This window comes from Balaenoptera ricei, chromosome 3 (genome assembly GCF_028023285.1).
Source record: "Balaenoptera ricei isolate mBalRic1 chromosome 3, mBalRic1.hap2, whole genome shotgun sequence".
Lineage (NCBI taxonomy): Eukaryota > Metazoa > Chordata > Mammalia > Artiodactyla > Balaenopteridae > Balaenoptera > Balaenoptera ricei.
The window spans coordinates 151,502,222-151,523,627 of record NC_082641.1 but is presented as its reverse complement, the minus strand read 5'-3'; the positions used below and the strand labels follow the sequence as shown (position 1 = coordinate 151,523,627).

Sequence of the window (21,406 nt, the reverse complement as noted above, 5' to 3'; positions counted from 1 at the left end):
TCCATTTTTTCAGATGTGTTTATTGGATTCTTGCAGTAGCCAACCCGCCAGCGCCCCCATCTCTCTGGGCTCACAGGCAAAGGCCCCTTCACATTCTCACCCTCTCTCCTGTCTCACTCAGCTTCCTGTTCTTCAATTAAGCCCCTACCTCATCGCCTGAGCACTTGTTCTTCGCTGGGCTTGGGGCATCTCTCCCCCAATATCAGCAGCACCCCACTCATCTTCTTGGGGTCTTTACCCCAATGTCACGTTCACACTGAGGCCCTCCCTCTCCATGCCAATACCCTCCGTTCTCCTCCCCTGCTTTATTTCCCCCCACGCTAAGCACCAGCTGACATGTAGTGCCTTTTGCTTATTTGTTTACTGTCTCCCTCTCTTCCTCCCACTAGAATGCCAGCTCCATGAGTGCATTTTCAATCTCTATTATTTTAATCTCTATTATGTGCTGCTTCTTAATCCCTATTATTCCCAGAACAGGGCCTGGCCGATCAGGGATGCTTACTAAATGATGGTTGAATTGAATCGAATATGGAAGTTGATTTTCTGTGGGTGTGCTGCATCCTTGCTTGTTGAAGAGGGAGAAGGACTTCCTTTAACCCAACTCTGAAGACCCTTCATGAGTTTGCCTTCCACCACTCTAGTCTCTTCGCTGGCCCTTTTGCTGCCTAGCCCCCTTTGTCCCCCAGATGCTATGGTGCACCCCTGGTGACATCCAGGTCCCCCAAAGGCCACGTCCCGTCATGAGTCTCTGCCCAGAGAACCCTAACCCTGGATGACTTCTATTGGACGTCCGGACTCAGTTGTAAGTGCTCGCTCCTGCAGGTGGCATTTTCTCACCTTGGCCAGGTGACATGACCCCTGGGCTCCCCCAGTCCCCTGGGCTCCCCTCTCTCTGGCTCCTATCTGTCATCCCTCTCCTGGAGGCCTGCTTCTTCCTCTGCCTCCCCGGGGGCTCCTGACCCAAGCACCTGGCACACAGCAGGGCTCACACGTGGGTACAGGGCAACAGAGTGTAAGGCAGAGTGGTAATTACAGGGGATGCGGGGTCAGGGGGGGCTCACCTATAGCACCATCTGGTCGAAGGCTGCTCTAGCCCTGATCCAGTCATGAAAGAAATTCTCCATTCATGAAAGAATTGAGAAACAGATGAGCAATTAAATGCCTGAGTCCAGAGTAATGATGATTAAGGAATGCTGGGAAAGGGCATTATTACACAGCTCTGAAAGCATCTGAAAGCTCTTAGAGTTCAGGAGAGTGGTTTGGGCAGGCGGCGCCTGGCTGTTATCAGAAGATGCCAGGCCCCTCATTTCTGCCCCGTTAGGTCACTGTGAGCCGAGAGCAGGACTGAGTGTCATTGTTTGCATCTCACCTTAGCTCACCCACTTTTGAAAGGTAATGATGGGCAGATCTGGGGAAGGGGGTCCCTGTAGGTAGGTTTTTTTTTGTTTTGTTTTGTTTTTTTGGCCACACTGAGCAGGCATGTGGGATCTTAGTTCCCTGACCAGGGATTGAACTGGTACCCCCTGCATTGAAAGCACAGAGTCTTAACCACTGGACCTCCAGGGAAGTCCCTTGGGTAGGTTTTTAAAGTAGGAGAATGTCATCTGTAAAACGGGATAACAATTATGAGACAAGATTTGTCTCGTGAACCAGTTAAGGAGATTAAATGAGATCGTGGTGGCGCAGTGCACAGTCCAGGGCTTGGCTTATAGTAAACCCTCAATAAACGCAGGAGGGAATTGTTCGTGCATATTTCTCCTCCAGAATGTCAGCTCCCTGAAGCAGGGATACGATGTCTGTCTCCGCAGTGTCCCCGGAGCCTGAAACAGCACCTGGCACACAGTTGGCACTCAATACACATTTGTCGAGGGCATGCGTGAACGGATTACCTAACCGCCTTCCAGTAACAAACCCAGCTCTGGGGCCCAGTGCTTGGTTCCCACCGCTCCGTGCTGCAATCTGCACATTTCCCCGCCGGCCCAGTGCAGCTCTGACAGGCAGTGACTGCACAGGGCAGATGACTCGCGGGGTACTTCTCTAAATGCTCCCCCAGGCCGAGGAATCCCCAGGGTCTGGCTCATCAGGACAAGCCGATGACTGGGGCCCAGCGTGGTCCACCTTCCCGTTAGCTGAGCGCCCATCACAGGCTGGATCCAGAGGCTCTGTTTGGGGAAGGGAACGGAACGTACAGCCCCCGGAGGAGGGACACACACAGGCCCTGTAAAGCAGGAAGTGTCTCATACCACAGCCCCTCTCTGAAGCTCACTTCCTTCCCTCCTCTGACTCTGAACCTGCCTTCATCCTGGGAGGCGATTGGGCTCTCTGTAGGAGTCTTAGCTAACCTCTGAAGGTCAAGTTCACGGACCATCTGTCAATACTAATGGCCAACTTTTATGGAGCACTTACTCTGTGTCAGGTCTTGCGCTAAATGAAAAGACTTTATTTCATTTCCTCTAAAGTGGCACCCAACTGTTCTCCAAACATTCTGTCCTTTGATGCAGCTGGGCCTTTGCATAGGCTGTTCCTCAGTTTAAAATGCTCTTCCTGACTTTATCTACCTGGTGAATACTCACTCTTCAGCACCCACCACTCTTCTGTCACCTCCTCCCGGAAGCTTTCCCAGCTTGCCTGAGACAATAAAATCACAACCTCCCATGGGTCCCCACAGTTGTCATTTGGGTGTGCGTGTCTGTCTCCCCCTGAGCTGCGGCCCCTCCAATGCTCCAGGCTGCCACTTTTACCTCCTTATCCTGTATGTCCACCTCCACGCCTGGCACAAAGGGCACTGGAAATGTTGGTTTCTCCCTTCTCAATTCCTTGGCATTCCATCTCCATCTTTTGTATGTCCCTCATCCCTTTGTCTTTATTCCAAGCACAATGCTCATTACATGATAGGTATTTATAAATGTAAGTTGAATGACATAAATAAATCAGTGATCTTACTTGCAGGGTACCAGATAGGAAACGTTCAACTATTTTCCTGTAGACTCCATGGTTACCTCCAGCAAGAAATCATCAGAATAGGTAGAGAAAGAGGAAGTCAGAAGAAGGAAGAGAACAGGAGAAGGTGCTGGTACTAACATTTTCTGAGCACCTAAATGTGCCAGGCGTGTGTTTCATTAACTCCCCACCATAATCCAGTGAAGTGAATATTACAATCCCCTTTTCATAGACAAAAAATGAGGGCACAGAGAGGTGAAGTGACTTACCTAAGATCACACAGCCGGCAAGTGGCAGAGCTGGGATTTGAGCCCCATCTGTCTAGTTCCACCAGCTGGATGGAGACAGCCGGGGTGTCCCTGTAGTATAAGAGGGTGGAGGAAAGTGAGGAGGGGCTGCAGGACACTGGGGAGAAGGAATGGGATATGTCTGTCCTGTGGATCAGACCCAGACCCCTGGATATGTATCATCTCTGCCTTGGTTTCCTGGAACAAAGGTTTGCTGGCCTGTGGACCCAGCCCAGACTCCTCCAATACATTTTTTTTTTTTTTTTAATTTTATTTATTTATTTATTTTTGGCTGTGTTGGGTCTTCGCTTCTGCGCGAGGGCTCTCTCTAGTTGGGGCAAGCGGGGACCACTCTTCATCGCGGTGCGCGGGCCTCTCACTATCGCGGCCTCTCTTGTTGCGGAGCACAGGCTCCAGGCACGCAGGCTCAGTAATTGTGGCTCACGGGCCCAGTTGCTCTGCGGCATGTGGGATCTTCCCAGACCAGGGCTCGAACCCGTGTCCCCTGCATTGGCAGGCAGACTCTCAACCGCTGCGCCACCAGGGAAGCCCCCTCCAATACATTTGACCACATTCTCTTGAGACAGCTCTTCTTTTTCTTTTGTTTTTTAATTGAAGTATAGTTGATTTACAATGTTGTGTTAATTTCTGCTGTACAGCAAAGTGACTCAGTTATACATGTATATACATTATTTTTTACATTCTTTTTCATTATGGTTTATCCCAGGACATTGACTATAGTTCCCTGTGCTATACAGCAGGACCTTGTCGTCCATCCATTCTATATGTAATAGTTTGCATCTGCTAACCCCAAACTCCCAGTCCATCCCCCCTGCTGCCCACCCCTCGTCTTGGCAACCACAAGTCTGTTCTCCATGTCTGTGAGTTGAGACAGTTCCCCTTTACAAGTAGCTTCTTTCTTTTTTCTAACATCGATCCTGTCCTAAACACTTCCCCCTCAGTCCCTGGACCAGAGTTTGGGTAACCCTGACCCCACAGGGTTGTGCAACACCCACTGAGGGCTCCAGGAACCCACAACTTCTCAATAATGCTGAACTGGGTGAAATTTCCCAGTAACCTCCTCCCCCGCCTGACTAACACTTTCTTAGCTTGGCAATGCAATGTCTTATTTTTAAGGAAGCCAGTCATTTGGTTTAGATTCTTTAGCTGTTTTATTTTAATGACCTTCTGAATCATTCATTTTTCTACTTTTGAACTGATTCACTCTTGGCCACTTCCTTGTACAGAAATCCAACCCCTCCTTTAAGACTCAGCACCAACTACCCCATTCTCCTGAAAATCCTCACCCATATCATCCCTCTCCAGGAAGAGGTATTCCCCTCCCCGCTCTTTCTGTACCGTTCATCCGGCATTTATTATACTGTCATCATCCTTATCATAACAATAAAAATGATATGTCAGCTGTTTGAGTTGTTTCTTATTCTCATGATGACCCTTGGAAGAAAGTAATTATTATTTCCATTTAAATGTAGTGAAACTGAGCCTCAGGGAGCTTATTAAGCCTCCTGCTCAAGGTCACATGAAGTAAGTAGCCAAGATGCTAAGCCAGCCCAGCCCAACTGCAGAGGGAGTGTCTTGAAATGTAGCTATTCGTGTGGGGGGTGCCTGGCTCTTACTGTGATGTCTGTCACCGCACCCCCTAGACTGTAAGCTCCATGAAGCGTTTGTTCCCTATTGCATTGTATGCAATAAATATCTGCAATAAATACCTGATTTTCCATAGATGTTGACCAATGGCTGGGAGGCTTCCTGTCCCTTCTATAGAATTAGCTGCTCCAAGCTTTACACAATTTTTGCATTCTTACAACATCAAGAGCCTGGTAGCAAAAACAATCAATACACATTGGCTGACGGAAGTAAGAGAAAGGCATGGGCTTGGAAGATTCCAGTGGACATATTTTCTAGTTGAAAATCTTCAATAGGAAATTAAAAAAAATTCTCTCTGTAGCTCAGGACCAATGTTGCCAAACAAGACCTCCTCATCACTTTTTTCAGGTTAAACTAACAACATCTTACAGACTAAGCGTTCAGTTTAAGCTCACTCAACCCACCTTTAATGGGTATCTACTATTGGCCAGGGTCTGTACTCACTCAAAGGCTAGTGCTGTAGATGGCTCTGTGAGCAACACACTAGGTGGAGGTCCTTTGGGTGCCCACCCTCCCTCTACTCCTTCTGGGAGACGAGCTCCCTACCGCCCTGAGAGCAGGCAAGGGTGGGGCCTTAGGAATAGCAGGAGGGGGGCGCAGTGGCTCTGTCTGGTCAAAGAGGACAAGGCAGGAAAGATTTCAACAAGGCAGCAGCCTCCAAGACGTGAATGCAAGCAGCAGAGTGGAGGCCGGGAGGACACTGGCTCGTCTCTCAAGGAATATGAAGAAGACAGGCTTTTGGACCATGAAGTGACAATGGAAGAACTAGATGAGGCGGAAAAGGTCTGGGAAGGACATTAAAAATAAGAAGCCGATTGAGGGTAGCACATGGGGGAAAAGAGAGTTAAGGATCCCCTTACCATTCAGTTGAATGCTTTTTACTTCAAATTGTGTTCTGTCATCAATATTGTCAGCCCTGCTTTCTTTTGTCGTTTCCTGATAATCATGTACCCTGCCTTTCACTTATAACCTCACAGGGACACTTTGTCTCAGGTGGGTTTTCTGTTACTAGCACTTCACTGGCTGTTTGGTTTGGGGATTTGGGAAGCAAATTGCAAGCTTTGCCTTTTGATACAAAAACATTCCACCGGGGAAGCAGTACAGCCCAGTGGTTATAACAGGCCTCTGGTGCCAGGCTGCCGGGGCTGGAGGGTATGCTGACAGCCTGCCAATATTTAACAGAGCACTCAATGCACACCTAGTGCTCTCTCTCCTGTTCCCAACCCAAAGATAAGGTAGAGCAGAGCATCCCCACTTGACAGGTAAGGAAACTGAGGCCCAGAGACATGAAGTCAAATGCTTAAGGCCACACAGCAGGATCACTGAATTGGCATGCCAAGGGACCCACGCATTTGGGTTGGCCAATGACCATCTTTAACTCAAGAGCTTCTTGGATTTGGCTGGAAGGGCAGGGAGCCCTCACTCGCTTCTTCTCATGGTCAAGAATGAGACTCAAACATGTTGATGGCAAAGCAATAACAATAGTAGTAATAATACTACTAGCAAACACTTATTCAGAATTCACCATGTGACTGGCACTATGCCACATGCTCTATGTGTTTCATCTTCTTTACTTTTCTCAGCATAATGATTAAGAGCCAGGATTCTGAAGCCAGACAGCCTGGGTGTGAATCTCAGCTCTGCCACTTACTGGCTGTGTGACCTTAGGCAAGTTACTTTACCTCTCTGGGCCTTAGTTTCCTTATCTATAAAATGGGGTTGGTGATAGCACCTTATAACAGATCCCTAGCACATGGTAAATAGTACATAAATATTACCGTTGCATTTTTAAGCAACCAAACATCAGCTTCCTCTCTCCTTGGCTTATGAATGGTGAGTATATAAAAAAGAAAACTGGTAGAGGGAATGGTTCATTTTTTAGAGTTGCGAGCAAAAGGGAAGAAACTTTTTCAATAAAGAAGATACCAGAGTTGTTAGCCGTGATCTCCATTTACAAATGGGGAAACAGGCTCAGAGAGGGTAAGTTAGTTGCCTGAAATCACACACAAGCAGCAGAAGAAGGATTTGAACTCAGGCCTGTCTGACGTCACAGCTCATGTCCTTAATCCCAGCGCCAAATGGCCAGCCCTGGTGGTCATGGAAAGATCTGGTCCCTGGCCCTGCATTGAAAATGGAAATATGAGTCACCGGCCATCCCCAGGGATGGCTGGGGAGTGAGAGGCGCTCAGCTATGGGGCAGAATGTTCCGCCAGATGCTGAGGAACAGCTGCCAGCACCACTCAGTTTTTCATGCTGAGGAAAGGGAGGAGGAAAGCGTGGAGGAGTGGGGGTCACAAACCAGCAGAGCACAGCCTGAAGCCAGGCCACGACTTGGTGAATAACGTCAGGCTCACACATCTGGCCTCCGGAATGCGGAGGGCCCAGAGGACAGGCCTGGGGTTCTGCTGCTCCTTGGGGCAGGCTCTTCCTCTGAAATCACCAAGGCTGCTTCGCTGAGAAAAGTCTTGGGCTTTCCAGGCTCTCCTGGCCCAACTCAGGTGGTGACGTGTGAAATGGGCATTCTTTGCCCACTGACGAAGACCAGGTCTCCATAGACACAGGATCAAAAGAAGCAAGGCTCCAGCATCTGATGGCTCTGGAGTGGATCCCTGGCTGGGCGACCCTGGCCAGTACTTTGGATTCCTCCTCTGTGCACGAGCATCACATTCTGCAGGGTCTGGAGGAAGGATAACCTGCAGAATGCCTGGCAGCTGCTGGACGTCCAATCAATGCTCCTGACCGCCCGCCCAAGTCAGCGAACAAGTGAGTGAACAAGTGAGCAAACTTGCATGGTGTCCAAACAACCAGCACATAGCCGGTGGTCACCACCTTGCTGGCTGGTCTCCTTAGAGGCATTGTGGCCAACCTTCCTTTTCTGGTTCCGGTTTCCACTTTGCCCCAAGGAGCACCAAGTCTTGTCTGGCCTCTTTCAAGGGCTGAGTTGAAGGTGAAGAGTAAGGAAGAGCACAGCCTTCGCCTTTGTGCCCATTGATAGGGCCTCACCTGATTCATTTTTGATGCTTGCGCTGGTTCTACCTGGGAAAGTTTGGGACTGGCCAGTGTGACTTGGTGGGATCGGTGATTCATTTTGGTCCCAAAGGGAACAAAAGCCCAGGTCTTCTCAAGGTCCCCTCTGCTCTGGCTGGCCTCGTCTCTTGGTCAGGGAATGAGTCACCCACCCCTCCTCAGGGCTGCCCCTGTTTTCACTGTGCCTGGGCCTTCAGAAATCAAACAATCAATTCTTCTTTTTTTGGCTCTTGGGGACAGAAAGGTGAGTATATAAAGGGAGGACTGACAGGAGGAACTAAGATGCCGTGGGTTCCGTGGCGGCCACTGAAGGGAATAAATCTCAGGGAAGGAGCATTTGAAGCTGCAGCCACACGGCTTCTCACGACCTCTTTCTCTGCCTGGCTCGGGGGTGGGGGGGCCTGCAGCCTCCACCTCCAAACCCTCTCCCCGAAAGTGGAAAAATAACCCACCCTCCACAATCTGCTGGAATTCTAAAAAGTATCCTGGGCGATATAATTTGCCTGGTTCACTAGTCACTGGTTCCCTGTTTAGATAAACCATATGACCTCCCTTTCCTACAAAACAAAGATTGTCATATTGAGCTGACAACATTGTCATGGGCCACAAAGAAGATGATGAATGTGAAGCGTGGAGGACGTGCCCTGGTGGGATAAATCCCCTCCCCGAGTTGCAACAAGGAACCGGGCAGCGGATGGTATGTGAGCTTCTTCTGTGACTCGTGTCTTCGTTCCACATTGGGGCTCTGCTTATCTGGAGGTCAGACCTCCTGCCAAAGGCTGGGCCCTCGGTTATCTGGAGCTCAGCTGCAGGCCCAGAGTAACAGGACAGGAATTCTGAGTTGGAAATGAGAGTCACAAAGTCCAAGCACGTTTCTTTTTTTTTTTTTTTTCTTTTTCTTCTTTTCAGTTTCTCTTGATTTCATTGTTCTTTAAAAAAAAAACAAAAATATGATACATCTATTTTTTTTTTTTTTTTTCCCCATCAAGTACGTTTCTTTAAAGCCTTGGCTGAGATGATCAGGATAAAAGGAGGTAGAAGCAGGATATCCTCAGAGGCCATCATTTCAAACAGTATGACACGGACTGACTCACTTCCCCTTTCTGGGCCACAGGTGTTTGTTTGTTTGTTTGTTTGAAATCAGTAAAACAGAGATAATAATTCCCACCTCACAGGGCTGTAGGGACTTGGGCATGACCTAGTGATTCCAAGCCTGGCTCTTGGGTTCAGATCCCAGCTGAATGAGACCATCTCATCATGTGGAACCTACTTGCTCATCTTCTGGTGGGGACGGTCAGGTTGCTGAGAGGATTAAATGAGATCATCGGAAGAGCGTTCACGGCTGGCAGATGACAGCATTCAATAACTGTTAGTTGCCGTTATATCCATCCCTGACTTTAGTTTCTGGCATATGGCAGGTGTTCAATCAATGTGAGCTGTTGTGGGGGCAGATGATGCCATTAGCAGAGAAGACAAAAAATAGAACCACAAAGCGTTAGCCGTCAAAGGGACATCGGAGGGAGATCACGATCTTATTTTAGATCACCCTTTATTTGACCACAGAGGATGAGGAGACCCACGGGGGAGAAACACCCAGACTGAGGTCACCGCAAGCTCATTTTCCTCTATCAGGGCTCTTGGTGGACCCCAATTCACCCAGCAGTCTGGGGCCAGTTAGAGTGAAGACACTCATGGACCTTGGTTTCTTTCTAGGAATTGCTGTGTGACCGCCCAGGGCAGGAATGAAGGGCTTCAGGGTAGTTGTTGTCTTCCAGAAAGAACCGGAGGGAATCAACAGTAGCAGCAGGGAAATGCCGATGCCTTTTCAGAAAGTTCTGTCCTAGTGAGTCAAGGAAGGTGACAGCCCTGCTTTGGGAAGCAATCCAGAAGCAGTATGCGAGTGCAAGTGTATGGCTCAGAGACAGCTATTCTAGACAATAACAATAGCGATGGTTTGCTGAGTGCTGCTTGTGGGCCAGGCCTTTGGCCAAGTGTGTGCATCTCACGGATCTTCTGCGGGGTGAGTATTCTCTTACCCCAGCAAACCGAGGCACAGAGAGGCTAAGAAACTGGTTCAAGGGCCCCCAGCTAGCGCATGGTGGAGGGGACTCCAACCTAGGCCATGTGGCCCAGAGCCTGTGACTCACCACACAGCCCTCATGTGCCATGACTCACACCTATGTCACACTTCTCACTGCTTCACATGGTTTTCACCTCTGAGATCTCACGGTCAACTCATGTGTAGCCTTATAAGGCTCAAGGGGTCCTAGCCTGGGCCCAGCACTGAGCAGGGTCTCATTTGCTTGGCAGGTATTTCCAAGTGCCACCACATGTCAGGACCTGAGTTGGGGCAGGCGAGAGTGAGAGTAAGATCAGGCTTGGGGCTGGCCATCACCAGGCATGTGGCCTTGACTGGGCAGAAATCAACCTGTTCATGGTCTGTGCCCTCCTGGGCACCGGAAGTAGGCAGGGTGGCTTCAGTGGGAACATTCAGCCTGGCGAGGGATGTGGGCAGCTGGGGTCAAGAGGCAGGGATTCTGGTCTCGACTCTGCGTTTAATGATTCACGGTCACCTTGGCCAGCCCCCTGCCCCTCACTGGGGCCTCCATTTTCTCATTGAAACGATGAGGCCAGGGTGAGTGGGGTGGTCTTGAAAGGTCCATTCAGCTGGATGAGACAGTGGGTCTATGACCCGCCTGAGACCCCCAATCTGGCTAGTGGCAGGCTTGGGCTCTAGAATGAGGGTCCAGCGGGTGGCCTGTTCCCAGTCTGGCCCCGTCCGGGTCTCAGGCTGTGTCTCAGATGCTTGGTCAGCCCCGTCACATGCTGGCTCACAGGGTAACACCAAATGTCCCCATGAGTCCCTCCCTCGAGCTGACAACCTCACTCCTCCATCCTGACCTGGGAAAGGTCCCCTGTTGTCTGTGTCCTCAGGCAGATCAACAGCATCAAAACACAGCTGGAGACACTGGGTGGTGCCTTTCAAAGTCTCTTTGCATTTCCTCATTTCAAATTAATAACATGCCAAGTTTTAAGTTAATAATTCAAAACAATAATAAAGGTAGTACTTACAGAGTTGCAGATGAAGGGGGCCCTTCTATGTGCCTCTAATCCTCACAGTGACCCTTTCATGGCATTGTTATAATTATTATTGCATTTTGTGTTGAAGAGACTGGGGTTCTGAGAGGAGGGACAATTCTGTAAGGTCACAGAGCTGGGAAGTGACAGAGCTGGCAAATGGAGGGTGTCTCATTTCAGAGTCCCAAACATCTGCACTGTTCATCCAGAACCTTCTTTCGTCCAGAGTACCTACTCTGTGCCAGGCACCCTACTAGGTGCTGGGGCACACAGTGAATGGGCCAGGTCTGCTCCCTGTGTGGGTCATGAGAAGTCCATGAGAAGCCTGAGAGTTAAGTATTATTACTCATTGGAGGCAAAATGAAATCTCTCTCTGCCTTGGCTCAACTCCTCCCAGCTCTACCATGGATCTCATTTTTTTTTTTTAATTTTTAATTTTTAAATTTTATATTGGAGTATAGTTGATTTACAATGTTGTGTTGGTTTCAGGTGTACAGCAAAGTGATTCAGATATATATATATATATATATATATATATATATATATATATATATATATATATATATATATATATATCTCCATTCTTTTTCAGATTCTTTTCCCATATAGGTTATTACAGAACATTGAGCAGAGCTCCCTGTGCTATACAGTAGGTCCTTGTAGATTATCTATAAACTCCTAATTTAACCCTCCCCCCAACCTTTCCCTTTTGGTAACCATATGTTTGTTTTAGAAGTCTGTGAGTCTGTTCCTATTTTGTAAATAAGTTCATTTGTATCTTTTTTTTTTAGATTCCACATATAAGTAATGTCATATATTTGTCTCTGTCTGACTTACTTCACTTAGTATGATAATCTGCAGGTCCATGCATGTTGCTGCAAATGGCATTATTCTACCTCGTACCTTGTGACCACTACCTTCACTCTCTGGGCCTCTGCCCCGTGGCTGGAAAATGGGGAAAATATTAATTTCTGCCTTTCTGGGTTGTTGGGAAGAATTCATTAGGAAATGCACATGCACCCCCAGCAGTTATGACAGTGACAGGCCCAGAAAAGGTGCTCAGTACCCTGTCAAAGCCTGCCCTTATTCCGTCTGCCTGCGTGCTCTGCAAAGCTGCTGTCTCTGTCAACCGCATTGACAGCTGAAGAAACTGAGGCGCTGAGGGGCCAAGTCTCTAAGGCCACTGAGTAATAGGTGAAGCTGAGATGGATCCCTGGAGGGTCCCAGATATGTGTTCTCTTCCCCTGGAACCCTATGGCACCTGCGTCCAGTGACTCTTCCCCTCTGGGTTCTGGAAGGGAGGCCCGGGAGATGAAGGGTTAGGCAGGTTGCTGGCACTGCAGCGGAAACTTCAGGAAGCGCAGGGCTGAGAGGACTTCTAAGAAAGAGGGAGGTGGGAAGGGACACACTTGTCCTGGTCTGAGGGCCAGAGGTCAGCCAGGCTCCTGGCCCAGAGGCTGGCTCTCCGGGGGCCCAGCCTCCAGCCTGGCTCAGCCCACGCACTCGGTCTTCAAGGCTGAGGCCAGCTGTGATCCGCCTCCATCCAGATCCTTTTCCTGGCCTTCCTGGTAGATGCCTGAGGCCGAGGACTGGGGCGAGGTGGCCAGGGCTGGGAAGGAAGCCCTCTGTCCCTGTCACCATTCAGGTCCTCCGAGAGCACTGTAGGGCCTGTTCAAGACTCAAGGGGTCTTGAGTTTCAGCCTGGCTTTGCCCCTTTTGTGGGGACACAAGTCATGTGCCCAAATGACTCGGAGCCTCAGTTTTCTCGTCTGTAAATGAGGCAAATAACAGCACTGCCACCCGGAAGGCAAGTTCTGCCTTAAGTTCTCTAAGCAGCAGGCATGAAGCAGGTGTCTCAGTGATGTCAGTTCCTGCTCCTATAGGCGGGGACACAAGTAAAGTGACCTTGGCATTCTTGGGGTCGAGGCTGCGATTTCTCAGTGCTTTAGGTCTCCTGGGTAGGGGGTGTCTCATTTAGGGCACAGACATTACCAGGGCTTCTGCTCTCTGTCTAGCAGGGGGGAGACCACCAGGCAGAGTCCCTGGGACAGTGTGGGTGGGGGATTGACTACAGCCTGCCTTTGGGGGCCGCAGGGTGCTCTGGGCTCCTAAAATGCAGGGGCCTGTGTGGCTTAGGACCAGCGCCCAGGTACCCTGAGCCTGACCTCTGTACCCTCAGCAGCGGCAGGGGGGCTTCTTCTGGGGCCCTCACAGAGCATCGTGCAGTGGCTTCGTTAGATAACAGGGCCCTCAGTGGGCTCTCCACTCTCCCCGTCTGGAGTTTTCTCTGAAATGCCCAGAGGCAGGGCCAGGTGGCTGTGTCAGGGCGAGGTCACCAGGGTGACTTGGCCCCAGGGCCGTGACCCAGTGGAGCCCCAAGACTGGATTCCTGAGGGCCAGCTGGCTCGGAAGCCCAGGACCCAGGCTCCTTCCCGGCCCGCAGGACTTGCTCCACTAACTCGCTGCTCCCAGTCTACCCTGACCCTCTGTGGCGTCCAGGCTGCCAGCCTGGAAGGGGCCCAGGGACTTTTGAAGGGATTTTGGAGGGCTGAGCCAGGCAACTCGGCCCCTGATGGCTTCGGCTCACTGACTCAGCCCTCACCTTGACCTTTCCTTCCCACTGACTATTTATGGGTGTTTCCTGTCCCCTGAATAGGTAAAGAAAAGGGAAGTGAAAGAAGCTCAATGCATGGCTTCTTTATTTTTCTTTATTATTAATTAAAAAAATGACACGTGCTTGGAGTGGAAAATGCCACTGCTTGAGAAGCACATACTCTGAAACGTGAAAGTGTGCCCCGCCCCCTCCAAGAAGGGCCTTGTATGTGTTTGGCTGGAGCCCCACCAGCTCTGTCCTGTGTGATTGATTACAGCCTTCCGCCCCCGCCCCAAGACACACACACACACACACACACACACACACACACACACACACACTCTGTATTTGAAAAAAAAAAAAAGCAGGGAAGCCACTCTATATGCATGTCATTTGAATGAACATATACTGAGCATCTACTATGTGCCAATTGTTTTTTTTCCCTCAACAACAGATACTGGACATTAAAGATAATCCGTTAGGTCAGTAGTTTTCAGCTCTGGCTGGACACTGGAACCCTTGGGAAGATTTTTAAAGTCCAAGTGCCGAGGCCTCACCCTAGGCAAGTTACACTGGAAATGCTGGAGTTAGGACCCAAGTTACACTGGCAATGCTGGGGACAGGACCCAGGCTCAGGGTTTTGAACCTGGGGGGTCAGTGTGGAGCCAGGGCTGGGAACCCTGCTCTGGGCTCCCCCCTGCACCTGGGAGCAGGAGCTGGCCCACTGTGGGGCATGTGGGCTGGGAGCTAATGTGGCCACAGGACTCTCTGCTTTTAAAGCTGACAGTGCTGCTTTCTGCCTGGGAAAATGAAAAAACAAAACAAAACTTTTTTTTTTAAGTCAGAGAAATATCCCTTTATTTTCTCATAATGTCATAATGTTTCTCTTTCTCTTTAGGACCGTTACTCTGCCAGGGCTAGGACCTGGGCGCGTTGGAGGTTTTGCTGCCTGTTAGTGAAAGAAAGCTGTCAATCAGGAACTGGAAGATGCCGCTTGCAGGGACCCAGTGATGGTCTGTCCTGTGAAGAGCCTCCCCAGCTTATCCTTGAGCAAGTAAGCCCACGGGTCACCTACCTGTGTTCACTTCCACAGAAAGAATTTTATAAACACTTACCCCCATTCTGGAATTTGGTGTTTTGACACTTGGAGCTTACTAATGGTGTGTGTGTGTCCGTGTCTGTGTGTCGTGTGTCTACGTGTGCATCTGTGTGTGTACATGTCTGTGTAATTGTGTCTCGTGAGTGTGTTTGTGTCTCTGTGTGTATCTGTGTATATCTGTGTGTGTGTCTGTGTGTGGTCCAGAGAAGTATGTCTTGTTCATCTTGTGTCCCTAGCATTCCCCCAGATGGTGTGGCCTGTGGTTCTTGTCGGTAAACATCTGCCAAATAAAGGACCCTGAATAGGTGGCACTGTTTGTGAGACACTGACTCCAGACCCTGGGCTGAGAGCCTCACTGGCTGAGATCCTTACTCTGTCCCCTTAGTGACCCCTGTAGGAGGTGTCACTGCTACTCTCCCATCCCCAGGTGAGAAGCAGAGGTTCAGAGGCCAAGGAAGTTCAGTTGGTGGGTGGCATGGTCATGGTCACTTTGTACTCCGCCTGCCCTTCATTGCCCGGCTCCCTTGCCCTCCAGCAGCTGACCACCAGCCCTGGGGCTTCCCCTGAAGGGCAGGCGCTTGCTTAGCCTGACTCCCTGCAGGTCACGAGATGGAAAACTGTGACCTCAGTGAGCGTGTGCTTCACCTCTCCGGGCCAGGGGTATTAGGGGGATGAAACAGTGATCCGGACACTAACTAGTGAGTTTGGTCCTTACTATGCATCGCTGTGCTGCACCTTTGCTCTGTGAGCTCATCTCATCCTCACACTACCAAGTGAAGTGAGTCCTATTATTACCCTGCTGACACACGTCTTCCCGGTCACTGCTCTGCCTGCAGCCTCCTCGGTCCTGCCCCACTCAGTGCCTGCGAAGCCCTGCAGGGTCTGGCCACCCTGCTTCCTCCCCCTGCCCCCCCACCCCCCGCATCTCCCTCCCCTCCCCTCCTTCTCCTTCCCTTCTTTTCTCCGTATTTTATCATCCAGATACCTCAGCCTCCCCAGCCAAGGTTTTCATTGACCTGTCTCTTCTCTCCTCTTTCTATCCTCGGCCAACTTTTTAAAAGAAAGAATAAGTTGTGTCCACACTGCATTCACACACACATGGGCTTTGCTTCCTTTTGCCCAGCATTCTCTTAATGACAGGATAAAATCGCATGGTATGAAATACATCGTACTTTGTCCATGCTATCCCTTTCTTTGTTATTATTCTCACACTCATGGAGGTCTCGATGAAAGATCTCACTAATGGGATCACATTCTCTTTCTGCTTGGCTCTGCCTTTCCAATCACTTTTTTTTTTTTTTTTTTTTTTGGCCTCACCATGCGGCTTGCGGGATCTCAGTTCCCTGACCAGGGATTGAACCCCGGGTCACGGCAGTGAAAACGCCGAGTCCTAACCACTGGACCACCAGGGAATTCCTCCAATCACACTTTTCCATTACTTTAGCAAGCCTGTGTTGAGTCCCATATGAGCTGGGCTTTGTTCTAGGATTCTGAGAATAAACACTTGTCCTCAAGAAGCTTATATCGAAGTGAAGAGCCCAATATGTAAACAAATACTCATATTCCACTGGGGCTGTGCTATGGAACTATGACCCACAGTGCTCTATGGCCAAAGGGTGGCATGTATCCCAGCCTATCACAACCAGGAAGGGCTCCTGGGTCAGGTGTAAACTCAATCTCAACCTGAACCTTGAACTGAAGCATTTTTTTTTAAAAATTAGCTTTATTGAGGTATATTTTATTTTATTTTATTTTATTTTCACACACACACACTGTATTTTATTTTTACAAGAGATAAATAGACTGACACCAAGCATTGTAAATGGATGACCACAACAAAAGCAACAATGATTGCAATTACCAAACATGAAACACACTCATACTATGTCATAATACTGACATTCAGTCCAGTAATTATTGAGGTATATTTTAAATATCATAACATTTAAGTATAAAATTCAGTGCTTTTTTGGTAATTTTACCAAGTGGTGCAATCATCACCATAAATCAATTTTAGAACATTCAAATAGTCCCCCAGTCAGATCCCTTTCTCATGCCCATTTACAGGTAATCCCTGTTCCCACTCAGCCCTACACAACCACTAATCTACTGTCTCTATCAATTTGCCTTTTCTGGACATTTTATATAAAGTGGAACCATACACTATGTACTCCCTTGTGTCTGGCTTCTTTCACTTACCATAACACCTTTGAGGTTCATCCATATGGCAGCACCTGTCATTTGTCTGTTCCTTTGTATTGCTGTATAGTTCTGGTGTATGGATTGACCACATTTTGCCTATGCATTTCATTAATCAGTTGATGGACATTTAGGTTGTTTCCAGTTTGGGGCTATTATGAATAATGCTGCTGTGAACACTGACTCACACATCTTTGCGTAGACGTATGTTTTTGTTTCTCCAGGGGGGATACCTAGGAGTGGAATTGCTGGATCACATGGTAAGTTTAACTTTTTGAGGAACCACCAAACTATTTTCCAGAGATGCTGCCCCATTTTATGTTCCCACCTGCAATGTAGGAGGGTTCCGTTTCTCCACATCTTAGCTAACATTTGCTATTATGTCATTTTGATCATAATCATTCTAGTAGGTGTGATATAGATCTCATTTGACATTTGCACTTCCTTAATGACTAATGACGTTGAGCATCTGTTCATGTGCTTGTTAGCTATTGGTATATCTTCTTTGGAGATATATCTGTTCATATTGTTTGCTCATCTTTTGATTGGGTTGTTTGTCTTATTATTGAGCTGCAGAAGTTCTTTGTAAATACTGGATACAAGTCCTTTATGAGATTCGGTTTTGCAAATATTTTGTCCAAGTCTATTGTTTACCTTTTCATTTTCTTAATGGTGGCTCTTAAGCACAGAAGTTTTGAACCTTGATGAATTTCAGTTTGATTTTTTATTTTATAAATCATGCTAAGAAAGCTTTGCCTGACAAAAAGTTTTGAAGATTTTTTTCCCTATGTATTCTTTTAAGAGTTGTATAGTTTTAGCTCTTACATTTAAGTCTATGATCTGTTTTGAGTTAATTTTTGTATATGGTGTGAGGTAAGGGTCTAAGCTTTTCCTTTTGCAAGCAGACGAATAGCTAATTGTCCCAGCACTATTTGTTAAATAGACTATCTTTCCTCCAATGAACTGCCATGGCATTGTTGTCAAAAATCAATTGACTGTAAATGTAAGGGTTTATTTCTAGACTCTCAATTCTGTTCCATTGACCTGTATGCCAGTCCCACTCTGTCTTGACAACTGTAGCTTTATAGTGAGTCTCGAAATCAAGAACTGAAGGTCCTACAACTTCGTTCTTCTTTTTCCAGAACGTTTCGGCTATTCTAGGTGTTTCTCATTACAATATAAATTTTAGGATCAGTTTGCCAACTTCTGGAAAAAGAAGCCGGCTGGAATTTTGATACGGATTATGTTGAATCTATAGATCAGTTTGGGGAGTATTGCTATCTTAATATTGTCTTCCAATCTAAGAACACGGAATGTCTCTCCATTTATTTAGAGTTTGATTTCCCTCAGTGAAGTTTTATAATAGTGTACAAGTCTCGTATTTCTTTTGTTAAATTTATTCCTAAGTATTTTATTCTATTTGAAACTATTAGGAATGGAATTATATTCTTAATTTCATTTTTGGCTTGTTCATTGCTTGCTATGTAGAAATAAAATTGACTTCTGTGTATTGATCTTGTATCCTGTGACCTTGTACTTGTTTATTAGTTCTCATAGTATGTTCTTTTACATTCCTTAGGATTTCCTACATATAGAATCATGTCATCTGAGAATGAAGACAGTGTACTTCTTCCTTTCCAGTCTGGATGCCTCTTGCCTGTTTCTTGTTCCCGTGAGGCTTGTTCCTGTTTGGGGGTGTCTGCCTGAATTGTTCTTCCCCCAGCTGTTCCATGGCTCACTCCCTCACCTCCTTAGGTCTTTACTCAAATGTCAACTTCTTGCCAAGGCCTTCTTGGAACACCCTACTTAAATTGAACCCCTCCTCACACCCCACACCCCTAACCCTTTTTCATGCTTTGTATTTCTCCACAGCACTGACCATCTCAGACTTTATACCTCTCCCCTCTCAAGATGGTCCTGAGAGTTCCAAGAACAAATAATATGCCTGGAAGGAGGGCCTGAGCTGGTGCTTAGCCAGGGTTGGATGAAGGAGGGTCCAGAAGGGGTGTTCTCTGGGGCACTCAGACCCCTGCCCCACCCTTCCTGGCTGGGAGGGGAAGGGGCTCCATGCAAATGGGAAGACATTCAGGAGGCACTAGGTGGGGGTCCCCGGGGAGGCTCATATACACCCGTGCCTGCCTAAACAGCTCAGCCACACCCAGACAGGGGCCAACCTCGACAAGGGTCTACCTGAAGCTTGTTTGCACTTCATTTCACCTGAATAGAAAATGCTGGCACTCAGGAGATGGGGAGGACAGAGGTAGGCTCCCAGTGACTGCTCCAGCTGCAGACCCGCTAGAGGTGATCCTGCCTTTGGAGACTCCACTCTGCCCCTGGCAACCAGGAAAATACGTTCCCTATTTGCATGGGGTTAAGGAACGGGATCTCTTTACACCCCCTCCCTTATCTGGAGCTTGTCCCAGAACTAGGACTGGGGTTAGCCGGGGGTGGGGGTGGGGGGGTGATCCCGGAGCCCAGTCTGAGCATAGGTGGGTGGAGGCTGCAGTGGAAAGAGCCCCCAGCTGGATGTCAGACAATCCTGGGTCCCTGTCCTGCTCTGTGTTTTTGCAGCAGAATGAACTTAAGGCCTGAGAGTCAAGCCCTGGGTGGGTTTCCACCTCCATCAAATAGGCCTGAGGAAGCCCCCTCACCCTGGGTGGGAGGTTTGCTCCCCTACTCTGGGTCTCCATTTCTTCATCTGTACACCCAGTGTAAGAATACATCCTCCGTACAGCCACTATGGAGAACAGTATGGAAGTTCCTTAAAAAACTAAAAATAGAACTACCATACGACCCAGCAATCCCACTACTGGGCATATACCCTGAGAAAACCATAATTCAAAAAGAGTCATGTACCACAATGTTCATTGCAGCTCTATTTACAATAGCCAGGACATGGAAGCAACCTAAGTGTCCATCGACAGATGAATGGATAAAGAAGATGTGGTACATATATACAATGGAATATTACTCAGCCATAAAAAGAAACGAAATTGAGTTATTTGTAGTGAGGTGGATGGACCTAGAGTCTGTCATACAGAGTGAAGTAAGTCAGAAAGAGAAAAACAAATACCGTGTGCTAACACATATATATGGAATCTAAAAAAATTTTAAAAAAAAGGTCATGAAGAACCTAGGGGCAAGATGGGAATAAAGACACAGACCTACTAGAGAATGGACTTCAGGATATGGGGAGGGGGAAGGGTAAGCTGGGACGAAGTGAGAGAGTGGCATGGACGTATATACACTACCAAACGTAAAATAGGTAGCTAGTGGGAAGCAGCCGCATAGCACAGGGAGATCAGCTTGGTGCTTTGTGACCACCTAGAGGGGTGGGATAGGGAGGGTGGGAGGGAGGGAGACGCAAGAGGGAAGACATATGGGAACATATGTATACGTATAACTGATTCACTTTGTTATAAAGCAGAAACTAACACACCATTGTAAAGCAATTATACTCCAATAAAGATGTTAAAAAAGGGCTTCCCTGGTGGCGCAGTGGTTGAGAATCTGCCTGCCAATGCAGGGGACACGGGTTCGAGCCCTGGTCTGGGAAGATCCCACATGCCGCAGAGCGGCTGGGCCCGTGAGCCACAATTGCTGAGCCTGCGCGTCTGGAGCCTGTGCTCTGCAACAGGAGAGCCTGCGATAGTGAGAGGCCCGCGCACCGCGATGAAGAGTGGCCCCCGCCTGCCGCAACTAGAGAAAGCCCTCGCACAGAAACGAAGACCCAACACAGCCGTAAATAAATAAATAAATAAATAAATAAATAAAGTCATTTAAAAAAAAAAAAAAAAAAAAAAGATGTTAAAAAAAAAAGAATACATCCTCTGGGCTGCAGGCTCCAAGAAGATATTACCCATTAAAACATATATTTTCATATACAATATATGTATATTCTTAGTAAAAATACACGTAACATAAAATTTACCATCTTAAGCATTGGTAAGTGTAGAGTTCAGTGGCATTAAGTACATTCCCATTTTTGTGCACCCCCAAGAAGATATTATCCTTTAAAAAATACTGTCCATTCCCCATGATCCCCTCTGGTGTCCCACACCTGTGCTGGGTGTCACCCTCTGCCCTTGTTCTTGTCTCCTTGAGTGGCGAGATGATTTATGTGTTCCTCTCTCTCCCAGGCTGGGACGATGTGTCCCTCATCTGCTTGTCCCCAGTGTCCTGCACAGGCTTGGCACAGAGTGGACGCTCCTTAAAAAGAAGTGAGTTAGACTCTCGAGGGAGGTGGAGCCCCATGGACCAAGCCATCGGCGCAGGCTCTCAGGGTGGCTCTGCCAGAGCACGAATGGGCTTGTCTCAAACCGTGCATGGCCCTCCAGACAGCGCATCCAAATCACTTAACCCTCCCGAGAGCTTTGGAGGAGGGCGCTAGTCATCTCCACTCTGGAGATGAGGAAATTGGGGTCAAGGGAGGACGTGTGACTTGCCCCCGGCATCGTCCTTTGAGGTTACTGGCAGAGCTGGGATTTGAACACTGGGGCACTGGGGTGGGGCTGC

General features: G+C 48.2%; 1 long non-coding RNA gene across 1 annotated transcript; it reads left to right on the top strand.

Annotated features, from left to right (window-relative positions):
* Positions 1–7,187: 7,187 nt before the first annotated feature.
* Positions 7,188–19,709, top strand: LOC132363923 (uncharacterized). The gene is made up of 4 exons (XR_009502675.1): positions 7,188–7,658; positions 14,492–14,647; positions 17,116–17,151; positions 18,471–19,709. It is a non-coding gene; the product is annotated as an uncharacterized LOC132363923 (long non-coding RNA).
* The last annotated feature ends 1,697 nt before the right edge of the window (positions 19,710–21,406 follow it).